Source organism: Raphanus sativus, chromosome 4 (assembly GCF_000801105.2).
Source record: "Raphanus sativus cultivar WK10039 chromosome 4, ASM80110v3, whole genome shotgun sequence".
NCBI classification, from domain to species: domain Eukaryota; kingdom Viridiplantae; phylum Streptophyta; class Magnoliopsida; order Brassicales; family Brassicaceae; genus Raphanus; species Raphanus sativus.
Window position 1 is genome coordinate 28,468,065 of NC_079514.1, and position 27,025 is coordinate 28,495,089.

The 27,025-nt window shown below is 32.6% G+C and overlaps 1 long non-coding RNA gene and 1 pseudogene across 4 annotated transcripts; one reads left to right on the forward strand and one right to left on the reverse strand.

Annotated features, from left to right (window-relative positions):
* Positions 1–11,350: 11,350 nt before the first annotated feature.
* Positions 11,351–15,319, forward strand: LOC108831687 (uncharacterized; annotated as a pseudogene).
* Positions 15,320–20,935: 5,616 nt separating this feature from the next.
* On the reverse strand, positions 20,936–23,788 carry LOC108831689 (uncharacterized). Of its 4 annotated transcripts, none has more exons than XR_008944678.1 (5): positions 23,569–23,788; positions 22,963–23,331; positions 22,058–22,847; positions 21,791–21,913; positions 20,936–21,317 (listed from the first exon to the last, which is right to left on the reverse strand). It is a non-coding gene; the product is annotated as an uncharacterized LOC108831689 (long non-coding RNA). The 4 variants fall into 4 exon arrangements; XR_008944677.1 differs by having other exon boundaries at positions 23,518–23,788; XR_008944679.1 differs by having other exon boundaries at positions 21,791–21,871; positions 23,456–23,788.
* Between the last annotated feature and the right edge of the window lie 3,237 nt (positions 23,789–27,025).

The window sequence follows — 27,025 nt, forward strand, 5'->3', positions numbered from 1 at the left end:
AAAGGGAGCTGAAGCTTCTCATTTGGTCAGCTTTAGCAGACGCCTTCCCTTTAGGAGAAAACCTGCAGAAAAAGGCCTTGGATGAGACACAAATTGCCCCAGATGCAATCAAAAGGAAACCAAAATTCATATTTTTCAACTGTCAATGTGCTAAGGATGTCTAGAATCTTGTACTTTTACTTCATATAGTTCACATAGCTGTGGAAATGTATTTCAAAAAACCTGTTTCGAGGTTCTGAAAATGGTGTTCGTCTACCTCCTTCAGGAATTACTAGCAATGTGATAGCATGGATTTTTTGGGTGCTATAGACCTCAAGAAATGTCCTCATCTTTTAGAATAAACATCTATCACCTGCACGAAGAATCATAACTCTAAGAAAGTTGTAACCTCAAATGGTCAACCCATGATCATACCTCACACCGAAGACCTAACCGCGATCGGATCTGTCACATTCAAGACAAATGCAGCATGGGATAAAGATAGAAGAAAGCAGGTTTGGCTTGGAAATTTACAAGACCTTCGATCACAACCCCTTCTAAAGGATCCACCGCTCAGGATCCCGTCGCTTCACCGCTGATGGCCGAGGCGTTAGCGGTCCTGTTGGCGCTACACAAGGCGATGGAACTGGAGATCTAACCTTAAAATCTTCTCTGAAAACTCAATGCTCATAGGAGAAATCAACAGCACCAATCAGCATAAGGAACTCACTGGAATCATCCATGATATTCGATCACTCTCCTCTGATTTTGCTTTCTCCCAAATATCGAGAGTCGGAAACTCTCTCTCTCTCTCTCTCTCTCTCTCTCTCTCTCTCTCTCTCTCTCTCTCTCTCTCTCTCTTCTCTCTCTCTCTCTCTCTCTCTCTCTCTCTCTCTCTCTCTCTATCTCTATTCTCTCTCTCTCTCTCTCTCTATCTCTATCTCTCTCTCTCTCTCTCTCTTCTCTCTCTCTCTCTCTCTCTCTCTCTCTCTCTCTCTCTTCTCTCTCTCTCTCTCTCTCTCTCTCTCTCTCTCTCTCTCTCTCTCTCTCTCTCTCTCTCTCTCTTCTCTCTCTCTCTCTCTCTCTCTCTTCTCTCTCTCTCTCTCTCTCTCTCTCTCTCTCTCTCTCTTCTCTCTCTCTCTCTCTCTTCTCTCTCTCTCTCTCTCTCTCTCTCTCTCTCTCTCTCTCTCTCTCTCTCTCTCTCTCTCTCTCTCTCTCTCTCTCTCTCTCTCTCTCTCTCTCTCTCTCTCTCTCTCTCTCTCTCTCTCTCTCTCTCTCTCTCTCTCTCTCTCTCTCTCTCATTTTCTAGCAAAAACGGCCCTTCGTCATTCATTTGGAACCCTATGAGGTAAACTTCTAGGCTTAAGCTTTTTACTTTTAAGCATTTCGTGACAAAAAACAAGTAAAATATAAATTCAAAATGCATTTTGATTTTATTTTTATTATTCTAGTTGTAAGGTTCTAGTTTCAAATAATATAATGTATATTTTGTTTTGTACATGAAGACTTCTATAGAAGTCTGCTTTCAAAACCAAATGTTTGACCATAATCTCAAAATAAAATTACAGAAAACCTCTCAAGCATTTAATTTTGTAATTTAAATATTAAATATTTTATTATTTATTGTCAATTGCAAAACCAACCTATGCTTACTTCATACCAAACTTTGGAAACTTCATGTGATTGTAGGAGACTTCTCAAGAATATTTGGAAGAAGACTTCTCCAAAAGTCTACTATGGAAAAGGTAAATTTCTTTAAAACTTCGGTCAATTGAAAAATTAACATGCTTGTTGAGAAGATTTCTAGAGAAATATAATAGATTTTGTTTTACAAAGAAAAGGTAGAAGACTTCTAGAGAAGTGTTTAATGAAAAATGTACAAAATTGAATTGAAAAACTAACATATGCATTGACTATAAGACTTCCCAAGGATTTTACTCGAAGTCTTCTTAGCGAAATAGATCTGAAAAAAAAAATCAAATATCATTCTTAGATCCAGTGAGATTCATGTTTAGCTTCTCCAAGCACACATAACTTTTTAATGAAAGTTACTCACTCGTTTTTGAAAAAAATAATGAACTTGATTAGTTCCATGAGAATATGAAGATGTAGATGTTGATTTTAGTATTTATAGATTGAACTTGGTTCTTCATGGTGGTTTTTATATTGATGACAAGGGTAATGTTATAAATAAAAGAAGAAGATGAAGAATGATTGAGTAAAATAATCATTTTCCGAAGAAAAAAAATAATGGTATTTTTGTGAATAGTTTAAACTTATAGGGTGAATACGACAAATGAAAAACTAAAAAGAGTGAGGTCACCTTTGTGTTTAGCCACAAGTTTTGAATCGTTTTTGAAAGAATCCCTTTATAATAATTGCAATAAAATAACCTGATAGAGAATTTTCAGACTGATAGAGATCAAGAATATTATAATCTTATATATTTTCTAGTTTGTTGGTATTATACATAAACTATTGTGTACAACAAAATGGTATGTGTGAGAAGAAAATTAAAATATTAAAATGATATGCACATAATTTTGTTTATGTTAAGTGTTTAAGATTTAAATGAGAAATAATGTTTAAAATGTAATTTTTTTGTTTGATTATATTTGCAATTTTTTAGTTTTCATTTAAATGTTTAAATATTAGGTAACACTATATTTGACCACATTCTATAATATGAGAGCATAATTAAAATAAAAAATGATAAGTTAGTCATTCTAGAATTCATATGATATAATTGTAATATTTAGTGTGTTATATACTCTATTTTGCATAAATATATACTATTTATCAAATTTAAATTTGTTTTACATATTTTCATAATTAAATTTAAATTTTTTATTTAAATATAGAATACATCTCATAATTGTCCCTTTATTGTAAAACATTAATGGAATAAACCATAAAATTATAATGCATAACATAAATTTTAACATATCCAATTCTATTTTTAGGCTTAACTTTATAGTAGTTGTTGCATTGAACTGGTAAAAATCTGTTATTTGATCATATATCTTGACATCACTTGTTTTTCACAAATATCACTTCAAATTAGTCATTGAGAAGTAAAGAAACATCCCCTTCTTATTAAAGGAGAAGCAATTAAAAATAGTAACCTTGCTTTGGTATCTTATTTACAAATGTGTCATTTTAGCTGATGTGGCAAGCTTACAGCTCTTCTCAGCCCTCTTGGTTAAATGACATTTAATTACTAGAAAATTTACATCAATTGTCATTGTGACATTCATTATACATTTTTTTATAAGTACATTATTATAACATATGAGTAATCGGTTTGTTTAGTAAATAACCGATTTCATAAAAGTGTTTGTGGCCATCCAACAACTCACCAGAAATTGAAAAAAGTTATAAATGGAGTTCGTACTAGAAATCTGAGAAGAGTCTTCCCGTTTTTTTTTTTTACTTCAACACCTCTCAAACAGCTGCCTTTGTCAAGTTAATGCCTTCTCAAGAGTGACGCCAATACCGATATGAAATAGCAGTGGTTCAAAAATCCGCAACCGAGTCGAATGACATCGTTTGGATTTTGATTGGACGGTGAAAGGTTTCCGGGAGATTCCACTGTAAATCCGATTTGCCGGTAATTGAATGGTGTGCACTGCCATTGATGCGAAATGAAACAGAAACAAAGAGGAGGATGAGGGGGAGGAGAAGAAAAAATTGAAGACAAATCAGAAACACAACTCTTTTCTCCGTGACTACCCAGATGAGAAATTTACACTCAAATTAAAAATACTAGGAGACTAGGGCAGAAAAAAATCAGAAAACTGAAGTCTAATCACAGAAGAAAAGCAAATATGGGTCAAATTGAAACGATCCAAGAAGGTAGAAGATCAAGAGAAGAATTGATCCTAAATTCAAACAGAGCTGGAGCAAAAAGTAATATGAAGGAAAACTCTTTCTTTACGGTTTGCCCAAAAACTCTTTCTTTACGGGTTGATTGCTTATGATTGTCTGCTTTGTGGAGATGAGATGAGAGAGATGAGTGACAAGAGTGAGTTGTGAAGGAGAAGAGCGACTTTTCTTTTCTTTCTTTTTTTCCTTTTAAGTTTTCTTTTTATGTTTCTAATATTTTCCCTATAATAAATGCCAATCACTCATTTTTTTGTTGTTTTCATCTTTTGTTTAAGTATTTGAATAACAAAAAACTCTGTTTATCTCATAATAGTTTAATTTTTAAATTTCCTATATGAATCTAATTTACAATAAATTACGAAACGATTTAGAACTTTCCATGACAAGTTATTATTATATTAAAAGTATCAACTTTTTTTATAAAAGAAAGATTAGAAGTATCAATATAAATCACATTAAAATAAGTTTGAATTCTGATTTTGATTAATTACATTATACTTTTGTAATGCATTATTAGTGAAAATGGATTATGTGTGTCCGCTCACTATCACATTCAGTCATGAAATATCTTAAAATTTGTTAAAATAGTTTTAAAAATTTGGGCATATTCATTCAAATTGAAATCCATGTTTTAAAAATATAAAATTTAACATTTTAATAATTGAACCCAGATTGTGAAAGAACAAGTACAATTTTATCACCAATAGATCATTTCAACTTATTAATAATTATTTTCACATTATATATATATATATATATATAAGATTTTTTCTCAAAAATTTAAAGTTAAAATAAAAATAAAAGTCTGATATTGGATTTAATAGGGTTTAAAATTTTATGTCCAAAATGATCAGAAACCGATAAGAACAAACCTATATTCGAGCAAGAAGAGACCCATATTCGAGCTCGAACAATTAGTGGATCTTATATGGGTATAAATCATTATATATGATTTATCGAAAGGTGAACTAATTCAAATATTCAAAGTATAACTTTTACTTTTGAATATTAATATGAAATTAGATGAAAGCAGTAGACAAATTATAGCTAATTGTATAAAATTAATATATAAATATATATATTTTTAAAAATCGTTTGCCTTGAAAAACAATTGATACCCAACAATAAAGAAAAATCATACCAAGAAAGGAACAGTTTTGACCCAAAAAAGAAAGGAACAATTATTTTTACAACTATTTCAAATAAAAAATTTGATAATTAATTTGGTAATGGAATATATCAATCAGGGAGTAAAAAAATCGACATGCACCGATAATTTGAGACATAAATTGGTCGGGTAAGAATCTCGATATGGTAAGATTCTTGGAAAATAAGAAAGAAAGAAGGAAGAAGATTGATCCGGTTACAAGCTTGAAAGATTTGGTTTGAAAGGAACATGTAGCTTTTCGTCGAAGGAATCCTAACTCTCTTTTTTTTTTCAAATTGCTCAATATTAAAATTGTAAGCAGTTCGTTGACATTGACAAATTAATTAGAAAGAATAAGACCATTGTGTATCTTTGACATAGAAATTCAAGTTTTAATAGGCCCAATACATTGTTTAGTGTGTCTATTTTGTCCAATTGACATAGATAATGACCATTATTGATCGATTGTTTCTTATAGTTTAATGTTTGATACTGAATATTGCTCTATACAAATATTTATAAGAATATTATATGCTTAATTAAATATAACACATTTTATAATTTATATATAATATTCGATGAGAATTATGAACAAAAATATAACAATGTTAGTTACTTTTAAATAATTTCATTTACTCCGCGCAAGGCACGGATCTCTACCTAATTTTGAAAAGAAAGCACCAGTATTTAGTCCATTTTAGTATATGTAGGGTAACTTTGTTAGTATCACGGAAACATATAAGAAAAATACATTGATGAATATCTTCACCTAATGGTTTATATATATATCGACATTGCAATATAATTTCATAGTTGTGGTAATCATCTGCCATCATTGCTACTAGAACTTTATAGACATTTTCAGAATAATATGTGAAACCCCATTAAAGAACAATTTTGTATCACACTTAGTAAAGCTTTTTACTTTGCTTGTCACATTGAAGTAGCTTTAACAACAGAAACCATTCCCAAATATTTTATCACTCCATTCGGATTAATAAAAATCCAACATTCCATTGCATTTTAGATGTGTGGTTGAATGTATCATAATAATTACATTTGAATGATCTTGGAGGTGTTTTTTTTTTTTGCTAGAGTTTGGCAACATTGTCAATAAGGCTTTTGCAATAGATTAACATTGTGCTTCCGAATGTTTATGAAAGCCAATTATTTGCCTCAGCACGCACCATATATGTGTCTCATATTGGATTAATTATTTTTCCTTAGAAGATGAGATTATTCCTTATTATCCATATTCTGCACATCAAGATAGGTGCTACTGTTTGATGTATTGCACATTACTGATTACCTATCAATATATGACTCATGATCATTTCAAGATCATCCAAAATAAAATGTGAAAATCCAATTGTAAAGTGATTAGCTCTCCATGTCTGCAAAGACCAAAGACATTACCTAACATGTGATTTATTGTTTACTCAACAACCAAACAATGTGGACATGTTCTATCAATTTGAATCCCCTTGTTGACAATCTTTGATGTTATTCCAATGGCCTTAGATAGAATATGCCACATCTAATGTTTTAGCGTAGATATCATATTCAGATTGCATGTATTTCTGTTTTAGTTTTGGATCCCGTGCATGCAGTACTAGTTTATTATCGAATAACCAAAATTTTCATCATTAACATATAGCACGATCGAACGGTAGGTGCTCCTGATTTGTTATGGCACCATGCCAAGATGTTAACTGTTTCAAAATGAGGTAAGTGCAGAGTTGTCAACAACTGATAATATTTTTCACATAAATACTCTCGATCTTGTTGGAGTTTCCAAATGTGAGTATTACCTCATAGCACACAAGGTCTGAGACTCTCATATTGTGTTGTTGTATAACATATTTTAGAAGATTGGTGGGCAACTTATGATCTTGATACAATTAGACACTTTCCACCCCCAATCACAAATCGAGTACCTTACTTCATAAATTTATTGACACCATAAGGTTGGTATCTCTTAGGGTCTGACTGGTGTAACCGCAGCGGTTGCGGTTGCGGGAGTTTGCGGGTGCAAGTGGTTGCGGTTTTAAGCGTTTTCTAGCGATTTGTATGACTGGTACAGCTATTAGAAATTGTTGCATTTGCGGGACTCTTATGACTGGTAAACTACCAAACGCAACATCTGTTAAATAATAATTTAACAATATTTACATTTTATGTAATTATAAAAATATTAAAAATCATAATGATATGATAAATATAAAATTTATATTTATAAAATCATATTATTAAATTTTAAAAATTTATAGAAAATATTTTGGTTTTAAAATTTTATAATATAAATTGAAATATAATATGAATACATTTTACAATTTCTATTATTTCAATTTAAAATTTTTATTGGATATTTTTAGTATTATTTTTATTTATTATGTTTTTAAAGAAAAAAATTTATCCTCCCGCAACCGCAAACGCTAGCTGGAATCAGCTTTTAATTTTAAGAGGTTCGGAGCGGTTTGAAGCGATTTGTAACGTTTTCTGTAATTGTTTCGAAACGCCAACAACCGCTATGAACCGCAAAGCTGCGTTTGCGGGTGGTAGCCGGAAAACCAGTCAGCCCCTTAGTTGTAGCTTCTAGTTAAGTTGAATATCAAAAGTACTCGACATTAAAAATTCTTGGCAAAAATGTGTATGGATTTGTTAACATTCTCCAAGTATGCTTGTCAAGAAATGCATCATTAAATGTTTCCAAATCTCTGAATCTCAATCCTTCTTTGTTCTTTGGGAACTGAAGACTCTTTCACGCAAACCATGGAAAACCTTTGGATTCATGTGATATTTCCCACCATAATCTTGAAAGAATATCTTAATCTGTGATATAGTTTGGGTCAGAAGTTTAGAACATGACATTATACATTGATATTGATATTGCAACTGGTTTCAAAATAGATTCTTTGCTGGCTTGTTATAGTAACTGTATGCTCCAATTTGAAGTTCATTGCTTAAAATTTACAATCAAGTATTTGAACATTTCTTTCTTTTTTTCCAAACCATTTAGGTAAACTAAAGTACTTACCGCTACACTATTGGTTACTGACCTAATATAATTTTAAGTCATGGCTGCATATATCCAGGTGATCCAAAAATAATTAGCAATCTTGACACTCTAAACTAAACGAATATCATGTGAAATATACTTCACAAAGCCGTAAAAGAATGATCATTCATCTCCATCTATAAGGCCAAAAAATCTACTGCTCAGCCAAAGATTATCATGCACACTCCTTGTCTTTTGCGTGAATCAATTTTACCATTTTAGGTTTTAATAGAGTGGGTTTGTCTTCATTTTATTAGTCTAATGTATTCACTTCATTGCTTTGATAGGCTTGAACATTGTTCTTGTTAACATTTTTACGATAAAAATAGCTATTGGTTATGCGCTTTGCTTAATTCAGGATAACTACGTTTATGTGGTTCAGTAGAAAAGTCCGTAGCTGTCTTCCATTTTTTGTCAAATGGTTATAATAAAATTTTGCTTCATATTTAAGACTGCGTGCTCGAAATAAAATATTGTCGGAACGTTTTTTCTGTTTGAAAAGGATACTAGATTTTGACCCGCGCTTCGAAAGCGCGGATATTATTTTTCACTTTTATGAAATATATTATTTGTTTGTAATTATTGAATTTATTTATTTTAATAAAATTTTCTTTATAATAAATTTGACACATAGAGTGTCTCTCGTAAACTAAGTATTTCTCTAGTTTTGTTTTATTCGCTCTTCAATCAACATTTTTATTTGGCTTGTTGTTAAAATAAATGATTATAGACTTTGATCTCTGCACCTCCGCGGATGTATATTTTGAAAAATATGATGATATTTGTTTTTCATATAATTATTAGGGTTTGGCAAAATGAATCTGAGGAAAAGAACTGATACCAATCCGTAAATATAGTACCAAACCTGAACATAAATTGATTAAATATTCGAATTATTCAAAATTTTGTTAGTTAGAGAACCGAATCGGATCCGAACCGAAGTATTCATGTACCTGAATTTATCTAAAAATAGATTTATATACTTATATATTAATTATTTTTATATTTAACGTATATAAAACATCAAAATGATACTTTTAAATTGGTTTAAAATACTTGAAAATATATAAAGATAGTCAAAAACAAATATCTGAAATAGTTAAAGTATACTCAAATCACCAAAAATACTTAAAATAGTTATTGATTTCGTATCCAAAATTTTAAATCGAACCAATTGATATGTTAAGCTTAGGTATTCTGACATATGTTATTTAAATTTATAGGTAATATATTACTTTATTTATAGATTTTGAGAAATTTAAAATATATAGTGATTTAAAACTTTAAAAATAATTTAAATAGGTTATCCAAACGCAAACCAAACCCGCAAAGATCCGAATCAAACTCAAACAAAAATTTAGAAACATCCTAATAGGACTGAAATCTTTGACCTTCGAAAACCCGAAACGCAAACCGATCATAACCAAACCCGTATGGATATCTGAAAACCCATCCTTAGTCATTATTATATATCATATAATTTCATCATATAATTAATCGTATTGTATATGTACCATCATATAAGTAATCATATAATTAATAGTATTTAATATGTATCATCATATAAATAATTACATATATTATATTTTAAAAACTTAATATGAAATATAAAAACTATAATTTGAGTTGGTATTTCAAATTGGACTTTGTATTATATTTTCTTATATATATTGACAACATTCTTTTATAATGGACTTAATAACTTAAGCCCATTATTTTTCTGTTTAATGATACTATCTTTGTTTCCAAACAAAATCAATTTTTTTTAAAAAAGACTACAATCCATGTTTCCAAACACACCAAATTTTTTTAATATTCTTATCCAAGTATCCAAACACACCGAAATTGTACTTCAGCTTTAATAAGATAGATGGACGGCTCTTCGATTGCCAAACGTGACAAAGGATATACCCAACCTCTAACTAGTTAAGATACCTCACCTCCAATTAGTTTATATATCCCATTACTAATTTGATTGTGTTATTGATCGTACAAATAAACTCAAAATGGAAAATAGATAAAATTACTATAACAGTAATTAAACGAAATATATATATGTAAGTCTTTATACGAAATATATATATGTAAGTCTTTATAACTTTTCTATAAATTCGAAAGCATATGTATATTCTTATAATCAGAATTGTTTGTTGCTATAGATATCGCTAGACTTCCAAGAGCCAAATCTATATAATTAAGTAAGGTTTTTAATTATTTTCGTACAAGTTTAAAAAAATACATATATATAACAAGATAGTTTCAAAATGAATAGCACCTCATCTTCAAGCATTTACAATCGGTATGCATCAAGCGACAACTAACATTTCTGACCCAGACTAACAAAAACGATAGTCACTAGATTAATATCATTTTATTCATCTATGAGTATCACACACACGAACACACACACACACAGTGGCGGAGGCTACACACGCGCGCGCACACACATATATATGATGTATATAAGATCAGGAGTAGAATAACATTGCTAAAAGACAGATTATGCTTCAGGGATTTTTACCAAATATGATTCACAACTTGATTCCAAATGGTAAAATAAACTCTATTTGAATCAAGTGCAAAAATAACCCTAAAATTTTATTGAAATTATAACCAGTCCTTTATGAACAAACAAACAAAAATGATTTCTTTTTACGTTTCTAACCCCCACAAATCTTCTGGCCATACGACTTTCAAATAAGCCGTCAAATAACCTTAAAAAGTTATTGAAATTACAATCAGTCCCTTATGAACAGACAAACAAAAACGATTTTTCTTTTATGTTTTTAACCCCCGCAAATCTTCTAGCCATACAACTTTCAAGTAAGCCGTCCAGACGACTTAATTGAAAGTCGTCTGGTATAGTTTTCTTAAAAATAATTTAAAATTTTTATAAAAAATATTTTAATAAGTAAAAAATTGAAATCATGTAATTAACATATGTTTTAAGTGATATAAATTAAGATATAACAAAAGTGAATTGTTTTCAACATTGATGAGTGAAAGTAATGAGTTATGATATTCTTTGGTTTATGTTTTGCCAACAATTGTTGTAGTATTGCATGTGTTCTTAGGATTAAATATTGGAAAGTATAAATATTTTTTTGAAAAATTTAAAATTTACCTAAGTGCATTTATTTTTGTGTATAGTAAACACTATTTAAGTTTAATTTGATTTTTTAACGTGTTTATTTAGTTAATTTAGTCAATTTAGTTTAGGGGTTAAATTTAGGGTCTAGACGATTTACTAGTAAGTCGTCCATACCCTAAATTTACAGTAGATGACTTACTAGTAAGTTGTCTGATGTATATAGTATTCATCAGACGACTTACTAGTAAGTCGTCCAAACCGGACCGAACTTTTAATTTTACAATGTACTTTTAAACCTAACCGGATTATTTACTGGACATATGTAAGATGATTTTTTATTCAATTTTTAGCGAAATTCAGAAAACCCTAACGCCGATTCTCTCAAAGGCAATTTCCGTCCATTCTCTCTGATCCATCGTTCTCACCGCCAGTTATCTCTCCGCCGTTATCACCGTCGTTCTCACCACCATTCTCACTGCCGCTTCCTCTATGTCAGATCTGAGAGGAAACCCTAGCGCTGTTTCTCTGAAAACCCTAGCGCTGTTTTGCGTCTCGTTCTCACCGCCGGTTCTCTGTAAACCCTAGCGTCATTTCTCTTGAAGGCGTATCGTTGAACTCCACCGCCGGTAAGTTATATCTCTTACTGTTGAGTGATTGATTGACGAAAAGATGAACATAAAACGTTGTCTCTATCAATTTATGACTTAAGGTGTATCTATAGTCGTTCTCACCGCGCTTCTTTTTCACGTCTATTTTTGCAGATCTATAACCGATGTATCGAAGGCGACTATATCTTCTCCAAATTTTCAGGTCGGCTTTAAATTTTTCTACTAGAGGTCTTAGAAGACTTGTCAGACAACTTAATTATAAGTCGTCTGAAAAGTCTTCCAGACTTATAATTGAAATGTTAGACTGGATGGTTGTCTGTTTGAGATGGTTGTCTTTGTTTTTTTTGGAGACAAAAAATTGGATATTCTAAAACTCCTTCAAAGGATACATACATTAGGGGAAGAGCCCCCCGCAGTGAAGAGCATTTCGTATCATACGGATTGTTCGAAGTTGCATACTGCTTTAAAGAATGCTCTTCATGATGACGAATATGAAGAGCTGAAGGAGTCGAAGTTGAGAGTTTTCATCAAGTTCAAAGAGCAGGAATTTGATTGGGTTTCAAGGCTGGTTCACTACATGCTTGATTTTCAGCTCAACATAAAGAAGAAGTACGAGCTGTGGAGTCTTGTTGGTCCAGAACCGGTGAATTTTTCACTGTTAGAGTTTGAAAACTTCATTGTTCTGAACTGTGAGTACATCGAGGACTTGAGAGACCGAATTGTGTTGTTACAAAGGAGTTGGCTTCTTTCTGGGAGATGTTGGGAGTTGATGTCGAAGCTGAGCCATCCACTCAACAGATAATAGAAGCATTTGAGAGATGCAAATAGTGTTCTCGGGATGATAACAAGCGGTTCGGGTACCTTGCCATCTTCATTGGATACATTGAAAGGAGAAAGGGCTCAACCGCTACACGGGCTAGTCTAACGAGCCTAGTGGTGGATTTAGAACAGTTTGAAAACTATCCATGGGGGAGAATCGCGTTTCAGGTGCTGATGGACTCTCTGAAAGGCAAAGATAGTACGGGTTGTTACACTGTTGATGGGGTTGTACAAGCTCTCTAGATCTGGATGTACAGAGCTCTGCCCGAATTCAGTGCTAATTAGGGTAATCCCATACCAAACAGACCGTCTCCACCGATACCGGCTTTCAAGGGTGGAAAGACGATTCAGACGACTTAGGTATAAATCTTCTACTAAGTCTTCCAGCTTGAAGACTTTCCAGACGACTTAAATATAAGCCTTCTACTAAGTCATCCAGCTGAAAGACATTCCAGACGACTTAATTATAAGTCTTCTTCATAGTGTTTTCTTTCCATCTTTTTTAATCCTTCAAATATCTAAGTTCATATTTTCTATTTACTGCAGACGACGGTGATCAACTTTGTTGAGAAAGACATTGGTGAAATGTTTCCACAATGGGACTCTGATGTTGAGGACCCGGCCGCGGAGAACATAACTAAAGTCATTTTTAATCAGAGACCGTGGAAGTGGACCATGGATTGCTGGGAAGTCACCGGTACTTGGGTCAATACAAAGACGGCGGTTTTGACTCCAAAGAAGAAACATATAGTTGTGGTGAAGGAAGACAATCCAAGTAGTCCAAGACCTCGGAAGAAAGCTCGTAAAGAGGCACCTGCAGAGGCACATGAAGAAGCTAGTGAAGAGGTTCCTACAGAGGCTTGTGCAGAGGTGACTACGAGTATTGGTGGGATGACCAAAAAGGATATTGAAAGAAGCTTCAAGGACCTAGCTGATGCCTTGAAGGAAGGGTTTGGGACGTGCCTTAAAGAGATCAAGCATCTGTCGGATAGGATGGAAGATGTGGAGAAGAAGGATGGTATCACCACAAATGGGACATCATCTTATGATCTTCAAAACACTACTTCCCCGACTAAAACAGACGCACGAACGCGGGGTTAGTATCAAATCCTCTCCCAAAACCTATCAAAAGAGATTGAGTAGACACAGTCCTTAGAATAAGAACTGAAATTTGGATTTGCTTTATTTCTTATATGTGCTTTGTTGTTTATAATGTACTTGTTTCTATATATGGATTTTGTATAAGGATTTTGTTTCATGTTTGAAATGGATCTTTGGTTAACCTGGGAACCAACCCATCTTGTACATCGTAATTGCAGAGTGAAAGTGTTAATGAGGCAAAAGCGAAAAGGAAGAAAAAGGAAGATCATAAGAATGATTCTGAGGAGGATCCTAAGGAGGATCCTAGTTCCTCGAAAGAGCTAAGTCTAGTGGTAGCATATTTGCCCGAGGATAAAGGTCCAGAACCGAGCATTCTTTTATTGGACAAACAAGCATCCACTCTTTCAGATGTACAAAAAGAGGAAGCTAGATATCAGACAAAAAGGAATGCTGCTTTGGCAGTTTGCCGTGGAAAGTGATCGAATAAGGAAACTTGCTGCCTCACAGCAATCTCCTTATACAGCAACCATCACGGCCAAAAGATTATTCCTAACAAGAGATGTTTCCCAGGCTATAAAGTTTTTGCACCAATTGACAAGAAACAGTTAAAGGAGCTCGCTGATGGGTTGAAAACTGATCCGTAAGTGATTGCTTTTCCCATAATAACTTGCTTTAGTCTATGAAAACTGATTGCTTTTCTACATTTTGTGTTTGCAGTCATGACTCCGCTCAAAGATAAACCACTTAAAATTCCAACTTGGTGGTATCAAACCCTCCGGATCTCCTTATCCTGGCTAGACGACTGTGTAAGTCTTCTTCTATGACTTATGTCTTCTACTAGTAAGTCGTCTGGTAAATTTTCTATGTAGAAGACTTACCGGTAAGTCTTCTGATATCTTCTGTCTTATATTATTTTATATGCAGCATATGGATGTTTGGATTAATGTGTTGAGGAAGAGGTATGATGTTAACCCACAACACTTCAGGAGCGAGAGAATGTGCTTCCTTGATCATCTCTTTTCTCGGCAATGGAGAAACCAGTACAAGTATTTTAAGGACTCGGTGCCCGACCCAAACAGTTTAGGAAGAAGACTCCCTGGTGGGGCGTGGGATTATTATTCAGGCACTGTACCATCATTTTGCCAATCAAACAAGTTTTGGGGGGCGGATATTGATGATATATATGCGCCAGTGAACTACAAAGACAGTTCATTGGATTGCTATGTGGATATCAATCCCTAAGAGACGCCTAGTCGTGTGGGACATCATTGTTTCCTGTATCTCCCAAAAAGATCTCGATGAGGTAATGGAGCATTTTCTCCACATGGTGCCTTATCTGCTTGTTGAGTGCACTTCCTCCGACGAACAACGTGCCCAATACACCCTGGAGCCATTCACATATGAGAGACCGACCAATATACCTCAGAACCGATCTAGTAATTGTGGCGCGACGCTCTAAGGTACATTGAATGTCAAGCCTTGGGATGCCATGTAATCAAAAAGACTTTTCTAAGGGCAACAGGAAGGCTATGAGGGATAAGATGACGGTGGATATATTTAAAGAGCTTACTGGCTACCATGAGATAGACAACGTGGACAATGATGACAACCTGGACACGTATGAGGGGTGATAAACAGGTTACATTAGATTATTTTGTATGATAGATTAGGCTGATGTGTGTATTTGAACTTGATTATTTTGTTTTGCTGATGTATGATAGATAAGACAATGTTAGCAAAACCAGGATAAGATGAAGTTTTTTTGTAACCTATCTTCTGCACAGAAGACATACCTATAAAACTTACAGTTAAGTCGTCTGGAGTGTCTCAACGACTTAGCTTTAAGTCGTCTGAAAAGTCTTCTGTGCAGTGACCTTTTGGAACCTTTCGGATAATATTATATGTTGGATTGTTATCTTCTTAAATTTGTCTGGTAGTTCATAACACATGCAATTTGACACCGATAAGTTCATAACGTATGCAATTTGACATAGATAATTCTTAATACAAAGAAGTTGACACACATAAGTTCATAACACTTAAATTCTTAACTAAACACTGGATGACTAATTTGAAGGTCTTCTGGACTGGACGACTAACTAGAAGGTCTTCTGGACGACTTACTTGAATGTTTTTTGGAAGACTAATACCTGGACGACTAACTTGAAGGTCTTCTGGACTGAACGAGTAACTAGAATGTCTTCTGAACGACTTACTTGAAGGTCTTCTGGAAGACTAATACCTAGACGACTAACTTGAAGGTCTTCTGGACTGGACGACTAACTAGAAGGTCTTCTGGATGACTTACTTGAAGGTCGTCCAAGTCATTTCTTACATTGTGGTTTCGTATGGCAGTTTATTTGCAGTTTGAGCATCTATAAACCTTGTGTTGCTTCCGGGGTTAGCGTCCTCTCATCCTGGATATCTCCAACCAAGATTGCCATTTTGATTTCTTTTGTCTCCCCGGACCACGCTTTATATCCGGAGGAAAGCATGTACGTGCCTCAACTTGTTTTCCTACACAAGGATATATATTCTCAAAGTATCCTGCAAACAAATAATCATTTGAGTACCATGGACATACAAGTGTGGAGACATGCACACCAGCAGATGTTCCAGCAGCTATAACATGAGAGTAAGTTATTTTTTCCACTGCATAGACACCACAATCACATTTTCCATGTTCCAAATCAATCACACAGTCCATTTTGCCACCTTTCATAAAGAATCGCCATCCATCAATTTCTTGAACCCTCATCGTATCCGCTATCACCGACCGAACAGCAAGCAAGTATTCAACCCCCGACTATATTGAGTTGGGAGACTCAAAGCATCTTCTCTCATTTTCCAAATCCACCTTCCTAGCTTCTCCCTTATGAACTCCAACAGAAAATCAATCGGAAATCCTCTAGATCGATTCAGTGCGGAGTTAATAGATTCAGCAATGTTGCTAGTTTTTATATTGTACATGTCTTCCTAACAGTAAAACCTTGACCATAAGCTGACGTCTGCATTCACCAAATACGTTGCAAGGTCCGGGTTTGCCCTCTGTATCTCAGCCATGTACGGGTCAAAATCTGAAACCGTATGAACATAAACAGCACATTTCACCAAGTGCAAGAGATGTTTTCCTTTATACTTTTTGACAATGTTATCTTGAAGGTGATAATAATATATTCCTCGGGCTGTCCAAGGAAACACCTTATCACACACACTTTTAATGGCCGCGTGCCGGTAAGAGACTATCACCAGAGGTTCTTCATCAGATACACAACTAGTTAATTTTGTGAAAAACAATTCCCAAGAAGGCTCATCTTCTTGATTTACGATCCCAAAAGCCAATAGAAATATCTGAAAATTATCATCTTGTGCGGCTGCAACTAACATAACACCTACATACTTCTCACTTAGGTGAGTCCCATCCACCACAATGACCCTTCTATGATATTTAAAACCTTTTATAGAAGCTCCAAAAGAGAGAAATATATACTTAAATCTATTCTCAAAATTAAGTTCTATAGCCGTGATAGAATCGGCATTTGCTAAGGAGATTTACTCGAGATATGATGGCAGTCGCGGATACTCATCTTTTGCTGATCCTCTCACCAATGTTTGTGCATATAATAGTGTTATGTATGAAGTGGTGTAATTAAGCGTCATGCCAAACATGTTCTTCATTGCATCTGTGGTATGCTACGGAGTCAATCCATCAATGATTCCAACACGATCAATGAAAAGCCTACCAACATACTTCAGAGTACAGTGTTTCCACTGAGCGATTCGGTCTCCCACTGAGCATGTATGAGTTTCCACATACTTTGTTACCCAAAACATGTTTGTCCCATGTTTCACACTCGCTCTGATCTTCCATCCACAACCACTAACACGACATGTTGCCACAAAGAGAGTTTTCATTGACTTGTATAATCATAAGGAGAACCCACACCTTATTGCTGTCAACTGCAGCTCTGAAACTAGTGCATCCTTACTAACAAAACTCTTGTTGACATATAGCTTGTTACCAGTCGATCTTCCTCTTTCAATAGCATGTCTCTTTGAAATCTTCAAAACACATATCATCATCTTCTTCCTCATCCTCATCTTTAACCTTTCCATAAACACTGTAATCCTCACCATCCTCGACCTCTTCAGCAATATCATAGATATCAGCATCCTCCTCTCTATCATCCTCCTCTCCATCATCATCCTCCCCATCATCATATTCCCCACCATCCTCCTCTCCATCATGATTTTCATCTTCAACCAAATCATCATCTTCAAAACATTCATCAGCTTCATAATCTTCTTCCATTTCCTCTGAAACCGTTCTGATCTTGCTACGGCTTGATACACAAAACCGTACTCCATGCGTTTTGGTTATCTCGAGCAAGTTTCGAACTTGTCTCTCACTTGTAACATGAATAGGAGGGGTGTCTGGACCCATCTTTTGCATCATTGCTTCTGGTAGTGAGTAGGTTATCTCCACAGACTATGTGCTCATATCCAGGTTATAATCTTCTTGAGCCATTGTAACAAGTTCAGCATGTTTCGAACTTTCACTCAAAAAAAAAAATTCTCGCTCCTTGGAAATTATCAACCACAAAATCCCAACAGTCGTCTTTCAACAACCATTCTTCATACACTGCATGTAACTGACGCATCATCTGCAAAAATTCAAAATACAACACATTAGTAAACATTGAGAAAATGAAAGTTTACTAAACATTGACGCAAACGACATACCAGTAAATCGTCTGGAAGAATTAGACGACTTATCAGTAAGTCGTCCAAACATGTCATTTTTCAGTTGACTTTCCATCTTTGTTTGTTAAAAAACTAGTAAGTCGTCTAGTATAAACGGGTTAGTTTTGTATTTGACCGAATTGTGTCAGATATTTGACTTTTCCAGGACGACTTACGACTAGAAAAATAAAAAACTCAATATTTTATGAAAGCCATACGACTTCCTTGTAAGTCGTCTCAGGTTAGTTTGCAATTCGAAAAAAACTGAGACATTTAACTTTTCCCAGACGACTTACGAGAAAGTCGTTCGGGATAAACAAGGTTTGACCAGAATCTCGGAAAAAAATCTGAACGACTTTGCTTAGCCTGAAAGACTTTCAAGTATGCCGTTTGACTGAACGACTTTCGTGTAACTCGTCTGGGAAAAGTTAAATATTTAAGTTTTATTTTCTAATTACAAAACTAATCTGAGATGACTTACTTATAAGTCATCTACCTTTAATAAAATATGGAAATTTTTCTTTTTTCCAGAGACGACTTACGTCCAGGAAAAGTCAAATATCTGACACAATTTGGTCAAATGCAAAACTAACCCGTTTGTTCTAGACAACTTACGAATAAATCGTCTAGGCTACAGCCAAATAACTTACGAGTAAGTTTTCTACGCGAACAGATATGAAAAAAAAATGCATACCTTAAACTAGTGAGAAGACTTCCTTAGAACACATAAGTCTTTTCCAACCACCAAGAACCTCAAATGAAAGTAACCCACCAAGAATAGTATGATTGAATGGCTCTATCAACCATAAAAAAAATTGAATCAAAAGGTTGAGGTTTTTGGATGAATATGGAGACAAAGTGAAAGATATGTTGTTTTTACTTCATAATAATTGAGAAAGAGAGTGTAAACCGATTTCAGGTGCATTAAGAGCTTCAAATTGGTTGTTCATGGTGGTTGGAATATTGATGTCAATGTCAATCTTGTAAATACTTGAAGATGAGGAGGTTGAGAGAATTAAAAAACATTTTCGAAAAAAATAATAAAAAAATTAATTGCATTTTCGTAAATAATGTGAACATGTAGAGTGAATAGACAAAAAAAAATTAGTTTTGTATTTCACTTTGAGTTTTGAGTCAAATATGCAAAAAGCGTTTATGCTTCATGCCAATTTACAAGAAAAGAAAAAAGATAGATTATGCTTCATAATATTACTATACGTCAATCTCACACTTGTCTTTCATAGATGTTACGTGGTCAATTTGTCACAAAACTGTAGTCATGCATTTTGGTGTTTTTTCTTTTTTCTTTTTGAACTTTTGATGTTTGACATGCCCACGACAAAACAAAAATGCAAAACTTGAGAATAAAGGATTGCATGAGTTAGGTTCCTTTTCCCAATCATGGACCTAACTTAACAGTATGACATTCGACTTAACCTTTCATTTGCCTTATTCTCACGTATGTTTGTATACATCATCCCTTTTTTTTCCCCACATCATCCCATTTAATTATGAAAATATCAGTACAAAACAATAAGACAAAATTATAAACAGTTTTTTCGACCACTTTCCCTGAAATCGATGACTCACCAAGAAACATTCAAGATTGATGGTTTGTTAGGCTAACAACATCTTGGTTAAATATTTTCAAACCTTTTTCTGTAAAAGAGGGCCAAGTATACGAGTCCTTAAAAGAGAACGTGACTCCAAAGTGTACAAAGCGATTCATTATTTCATTCCTTATACTTTTTCGTAGTATTAATACCACATTCACTTACTTCGTAACTTCTTATAAAACAGAGTAGCATTTCATTATTTAGTTGCTTGTTTATGACTAATGATGCATGGGCTAAGATTGTTTTTAATGTAAACGTTAATATTTACGTTTGCATTTAAATATTCAACCATTATTATTTTTCATTTCTAGAACCGGAAACTTCTTCAGATCTTAGAACATTATAAGCTACTAGAGATTATACCCGGGCTACGCCCGGGTTTTTTTCCTATAATAGTGTTAGATATTACAGGTAAAAAGTTATTTTCACTATATGTAAGGTCATGCAAAAATTATAACATCCAAGGTTATGTTCGCATGTCTGGGTTTTTTGTTCAAGTTAGGAACTATTTGAAAGACTTGCTAAGCATTTGGCTTCGCCTCCAATTTTGTTATGTGAAAAGAAATAGTTTTATCAGTTTGTAATTTGCTTTAGTCATTTGTATTTGAGTGAGAGTAGCGAAGAGGAGAAAGATTTAAGGTTATGTTTGTGATGGATGTTTGAGACTTTCAAATATAAAAATTTAGCAAACTGTTAAAAATAAAAGTTTAAGTATATGTTTTCATGTAAGATGATTTTGAAAAACCTTTAGTACGATTTGTAATGTTCACATTATTTCCACTATGTGTTTGTTTTGACTCGAATAGCATAAACATGTTTAACAATTTGAGTAGGAAGAAATCAATGGGACATTGCAGCTCTGATAGTTACATTCAGTGGAAAGTTGAGTGTCAATAGGAGAGTTCGATAGCAGCCAATATGATTTTAACTCCATATGTAAACTGATCTCATCTAATTACAATCAAATATATATATACCATGATGGCTGATGCCAAAAGAAAACATATAGCTATACAATGAAGAAAAAAAATACTTCTCCAAATAATATATTTCGTTCTCAAAAAGAACGGTAACAATCTTAGTTAAAACCAAACTATGCTTTTGTGAATGGCAATCTTCAACCAATCTTGCAGCTTCACAAGAATAAACTTCCTGAACCTACCTTTTTCAGACTCTTCACATCAACTTCTATTGCAGATATTGCACAAACCGGTCTGTGATCAGAAAAGAAAGTTCTATTCGTTCTCCTCTCCATAAAATCCACTCACACCTGAAAAACATTATAGATAAAAATAGAGATTTCTAAGAATCCAAAGACACCACAAAAAACACGTTTCTAGAGTTTTGGATAGTACCACATGTCTACATAGTTTTTTCTTAGTTTAGTGGCTTAACCGACGTAAGCATCCGAGTATCAATGAATACAAAATATCTAAAGTCTTATAAACCCCCCTAACTAATTATGTAATAGGAAAAGAGAAGAAGATACAGGGTCCCAATCATATTCTTTCCGCTACTTTGCTAGATTTGGAATTTCTAAAATCAACTCTTTTCTCATAACACTGATAACAGTACCAAGCAACTTATAAGAAGCTAATGAATCAATGTAGACTAAGAATTGCAACACAATATAAGAGAACATGTTTTCCAAGATTCTTCAAAGATATATCACTAATTTGCAGGACTAATTTCAAAACAGATATTAATTTAATTATAATATTAGACATTAGATTACAGAGATACCTTACACTCTAGCAACTTCAAATTTCTGGTGTGGTCTCATCTTCATACTTCGACAAAGTAAATCGTTATTGCTCGAGCCATCTATAATAGAGTTCTCAGATCAGTGTTTCCAAGCTAAGACATCTATCAAGATGATGTCCATATAACAGCAAACATGATGCATCCAGGAAAAAGATAATCAAAACGCAATGAAAGCCGAACTTAATAAGAGCATGAATTTTCTTTGGGTGCCAACTCTATAAACTTATGTGATTAAAAATGTCTAACCTCACACAGAAGTGCATCTTCTTTAGGGATCATAGTCGTAAGGTATATGTACACCATCTGCAAAATCAAAAACTCATGTTTTGCCATTTCCACCATGGTCCATGGATCATCATCAAGGGCATCAATGTCTAACTGATCATCAAGCTCTTCTGTCAACCCATTTAGAAACTTGAGATTCCCAGCAGAAGGATTCCCGAGAACAGCATCGAAAATGCTCTTCTTGCCAAGAGAAGCCGGCTGTAAGAAAATTCTCGCCAGCGAGAATGTAACCAACTACTGTAAGAAGTAGGGCATCACGGAAAGACAGAAGCCCTCGTGATGATGAATCTTGCTTCTCATTCTTCTTCGCTTGGAGTGTTTTGTTTATCAGGTCACTGATTTGAGCTGCCACACCCTGACTCGTATCACACAGCACTTACATTTAACACCATCAAGCGAAGCGGCTGTAGCTGCCGCTAACTGAATAATCCCTTTGTTTCTCAATAAAGACAACTGGCTTTTGGGAAAACGCCTTGACCATGGCCTGGAGCTCTGGTTTCGTGGCGTAACCAGGCTGTGCCCTCACGTTAACAGAGATGTTTTCACGACGCAGAGCCTCTTGAAGCCATTTCTTCACCAGTACACTTCCATCCTTTCGATCCGTTTAGTAGCTCAGTCCAGTTGGTGGTCGATTTCTTGTGGCCGCATTCGTTTTGTGGATCACAAGTGTATGTAAGAACCCTTCTGTCGTAATCTTCCCAACGTTCTTTGATACATCACCAAGTGAAAATATCTCCAACTTCAACTCCATCTACAATGAAATGGTCACAAAATTCAGATAAATGAACAGAAGAAGTCTTGTAGTGTTTTTGCTTTCATCTACATCATGAATTAAGTTCAAATTGATTTCTGCATTGTTGACTTACCTTAAGGGCCAGCTGGTAGAGAAAATGGGCGGTAAGGGTTGCACCAGGAGGAACATCATCAGTATCCAGTGCTTATTGGAGGCAGTCCAAAACTAAGAGAATCCTCATGTTGACGGGACAAGGAGGCTTCTCGGCAACTAATCATTGGCAAGGTAGACAAACGCTCTGCATAATCTGATGAATCATCTACATTTTCACGTGTAATAGGCTCCATCGTGAGGGATTCAAGTGCGGAAGAGAACTTAGGAACCCCTTTGCCTTTAGGTATTTGGTTGCTTTTCTTGGTAACTTCATTGTAATCTTGAACAAGTAAGGTTTCGTATACGCGTCTGGACCAAGTGGTGAATCAGGGCAAGCTGAGTGAGAGCCCTAACAGTTCAAAGTATTTACCGTAATTAGATAAGAGACTCAATTCCACTTAGACTGATAATATAATAAACACCTTGTATAAGCCTAATAGCTTATGATTGTTCTAGAAATGAAATAAAATTACCAATACAAATGTACCCTACTCTTCTGTTCCAGAAACAAATGAGACCAAGGATAGAGTTACACCTCTGAAATAGAAATGAAAATGGTCACACAGTTCAAATATTTCGCTCTCACCACTATCCTCTTCAATTCCATCAAGCCTGACCCATCTGGTCCAATCTCCATTGCCACCATCACACACACAGCAATTGAAAAACTTGAGATCTTCAATTGATCAAAAGGCACTTAAAATTTCCCAGGAACCCTAATGGATTGGTGGAATTCGACACTCGAATTGAGATCGAATTGAGACACGAGATAGCTACATCACCAGTTTGTTCAAAAAAAAAAAAAGCTACATCACCAGTTTGTTTCCCCAGGAAATCTCATCGTAGGTGGGCTTTGTCATTTTATTTTGAGATTGGGCCTCTACCCTCTTGGGCTCGAGTATAAAACGGTGTCGTTTGAATGTTGGCAAAATGTAATTTTTTACAAAACTGGGTCAATAATTTCTTTTTTTTTTCTCGGCTGGGTCAATAATTTCATAATTGTAACAGAAACCCTAAAACACTCATGTTAATATGATACTGAATTTTTTTTCTTCATGTATCTATATATTGTACTGATATAATATGTTGTATCTAATCTATTTAAACAAGAATACATTTTGTACTTAGCCATGATTTTTGCTCAATAACTATCATTTAATGTCATTCCTTTTAATTAAAAACTAGATTTTTACCCGCCCTTAAAAAGGGAGGGTATATTTTTTGAAGGAAAAAATATTTTATGTAATAAAAATTACGATTTTTGATAAATTATATATTTTAACTTTTTATGAAATTTATCTTGAATTTAACTATATAGCTTATTTTTTGTTATTTTAAATATGACTAAATTTTTGAAGAATCTAAATAATTCTAACCCGTAATATGATTTTATTAATTTCACCTGAAGTTAAACTTATTTTACACTGATTTTTTTTATTTATATAAAATATTTTATACCTTCGACACTCTATGTATTGAAAAATTCATTTGTGCGTTTCAAATTATTTTCTATATTTTTATTAAATTTAGTTTATGTGATTTAGTTTTTATTTTAAAAGCAACTATTTTTAAGGAGTTGAGATAATTGAGACATGTATTATGATTTTGTTGATTTAATCATTTATTATTTCAACTTGATTTTATTTTGAGGTTTCATTTAATAAATGCTTTCAAATAATTAATAACGTGAAATATTTTTTGGAAAGATATGGTGCCAACACTTAGGAAACAAATTTTCAAAAATGATAAGAACTGAATCATATTAAATACTTTTTAATGTAATTGCAAAATAAATACTTTTGATTGGTTGCAAATAGTGCTGACAAAAAAATATAGGTAATTTTTGTAATTACTTAAAAATTTCAGGGGTAGATTCATAAGCAGTCATCTGCTTTAATAATATAGATAGATATATGTGTGTATTATACAAAATTCATAGACAAATTATTCTGTATATGAAAACTGAAACCTAAATAAACTAAATTATCAGTATCATATATATTACATTATAATAGGATGTTGAGTTCATACTAATATAATATCGTATAAGAATACAGTTTAATCGCTTTGAAAGCGCATGATTTTCTTTTGTTATAGTCTAATACAAAAATGAAAGGATAATATGCATTTTATTATAAAATAATTTTCATTATTGTACAAATTATTTTACTACAAATTATTTTATTTAGACATTGTTTTACTAATAAAACTTGAAATTTGCCAAAATATTACTATGTGTAAGGTAGTATTACTACTACCTTGAAAATTACTAAGTGTAACTAAAATATTAAATTTTTGTATATAAAAATTGAACGTTTTTCGAGAAGATTTTTTTAAACATGCACGTTTTTACATGAGTACTTTTATATTATTATTTTAAATTATTATTTTCACATGTGCATATGTTTACATGAGTATTTTTATATTATTATTTTAAATTAATATCTCTTACACAGAACAAAAATCTTTTAAACTTTAATCCTACATTTTATAAAAACAATTTAATATGAACAATTTTTTTCAGATGAAAGATCTTTAAAGGGAATTATTCAAAGATGAAAAGAGCACGTGTCACATATCTAAAGAAGATAATGAAAACTACACAAATCAAAATTGAGTATATAATTAAATATAGCATATTTTGAAATCTTTTTCTATATTTAGTCTGATCCGATTATACAACAGTACTAGATCTTGACCCGTCCAACCGGGCGGGTATTTATTTTATGTTTTTAGTTTTTTATTTATAAATGATATATTTGTAATATTTTAAACATAAATTTAGATTGAAAATAACATTTGTAGTTATAATAAAAATTAAAAGTTTTAAAAAAATATTTTGATATAAATTTTAATTCCTAATTAAAATAATATAGAGATGGGTCATAATTTTTTTCAATTCCAAAATCTTAGCATTATTAATAAAAAATAAAATAATTTATAAATAAATAAAATATATAAACATATTTGAAATTAAAATAAATTCATTAAAATAAAATCTTACGCCATTGTTATTTATTTCTATAGATTGACCCGTGGCCGTATAAATATTTGCTTTCACTTCAATTTTTTTCTTTGTTCTAATGATAATATCTATATATGTGTGTGTGTGTGTGTGTGTGTGTGTGTGTAAATTAATATGTATTACATAATTGTTAGTATAAAATTTTAAAACAAAAATTTTATTTATTACTTTAAATAATTATATTATGTGATTTTAATCGTCTATTATATCACAATGTATCATATAAAAATCTAATATTTATAACTAATTGGACTTATATTATAAAAGTGTTATACTAACAATTTATAAATAAAATATTTTATATTTTATTTATATGATATATAAATTGATTTTCATGTGTGATTTTTATTTTATTATTTATTAAAATAAAATATTTTTCAATATTTATTAATAAAAATAATAAAATAAAAATCACACATCAAAATCAATTTATATATCATATAAATAAAATATAAAATATTTTATTTATAAATTGTTAGTATAACACTTTTATAATATAAGTCCAATTAGTTATAAATATTAGATTTTTATATGATACACTGTGATATAATAGACGATTAAAATCACATAATATAATTATTTAAAGTAATAAATAAATTTTTTGTTTTATAATGTTATACTAACAATTATGTAATACATATTAATTTACCAAAATAAATTTCTTTATAGATTTCTTTAATAGAATGAATCTTAACCAAAATAAATTTCCTTATAGATTTTTTGTTAACATTAATATTTTTCAATATTTATTAATAAAAAAAATAAAATAAAAATCACACATCAAAATCAATTTATATATCATATAAATAAAATATAAAATATTTTATTTATAAATTGTTAGTATAACACTTTTATAATATAATAGTTATAAATATTAGATTTTTATATGATACACTGTGATATAATAGACGATTAAAATCACATAATATAATTATTTAAAGTAATAAATAAATTTTTTGTTTTAAAATGTTATACTAACAATTATGTAATACATATTAATTTACCAAAATAAATTTCT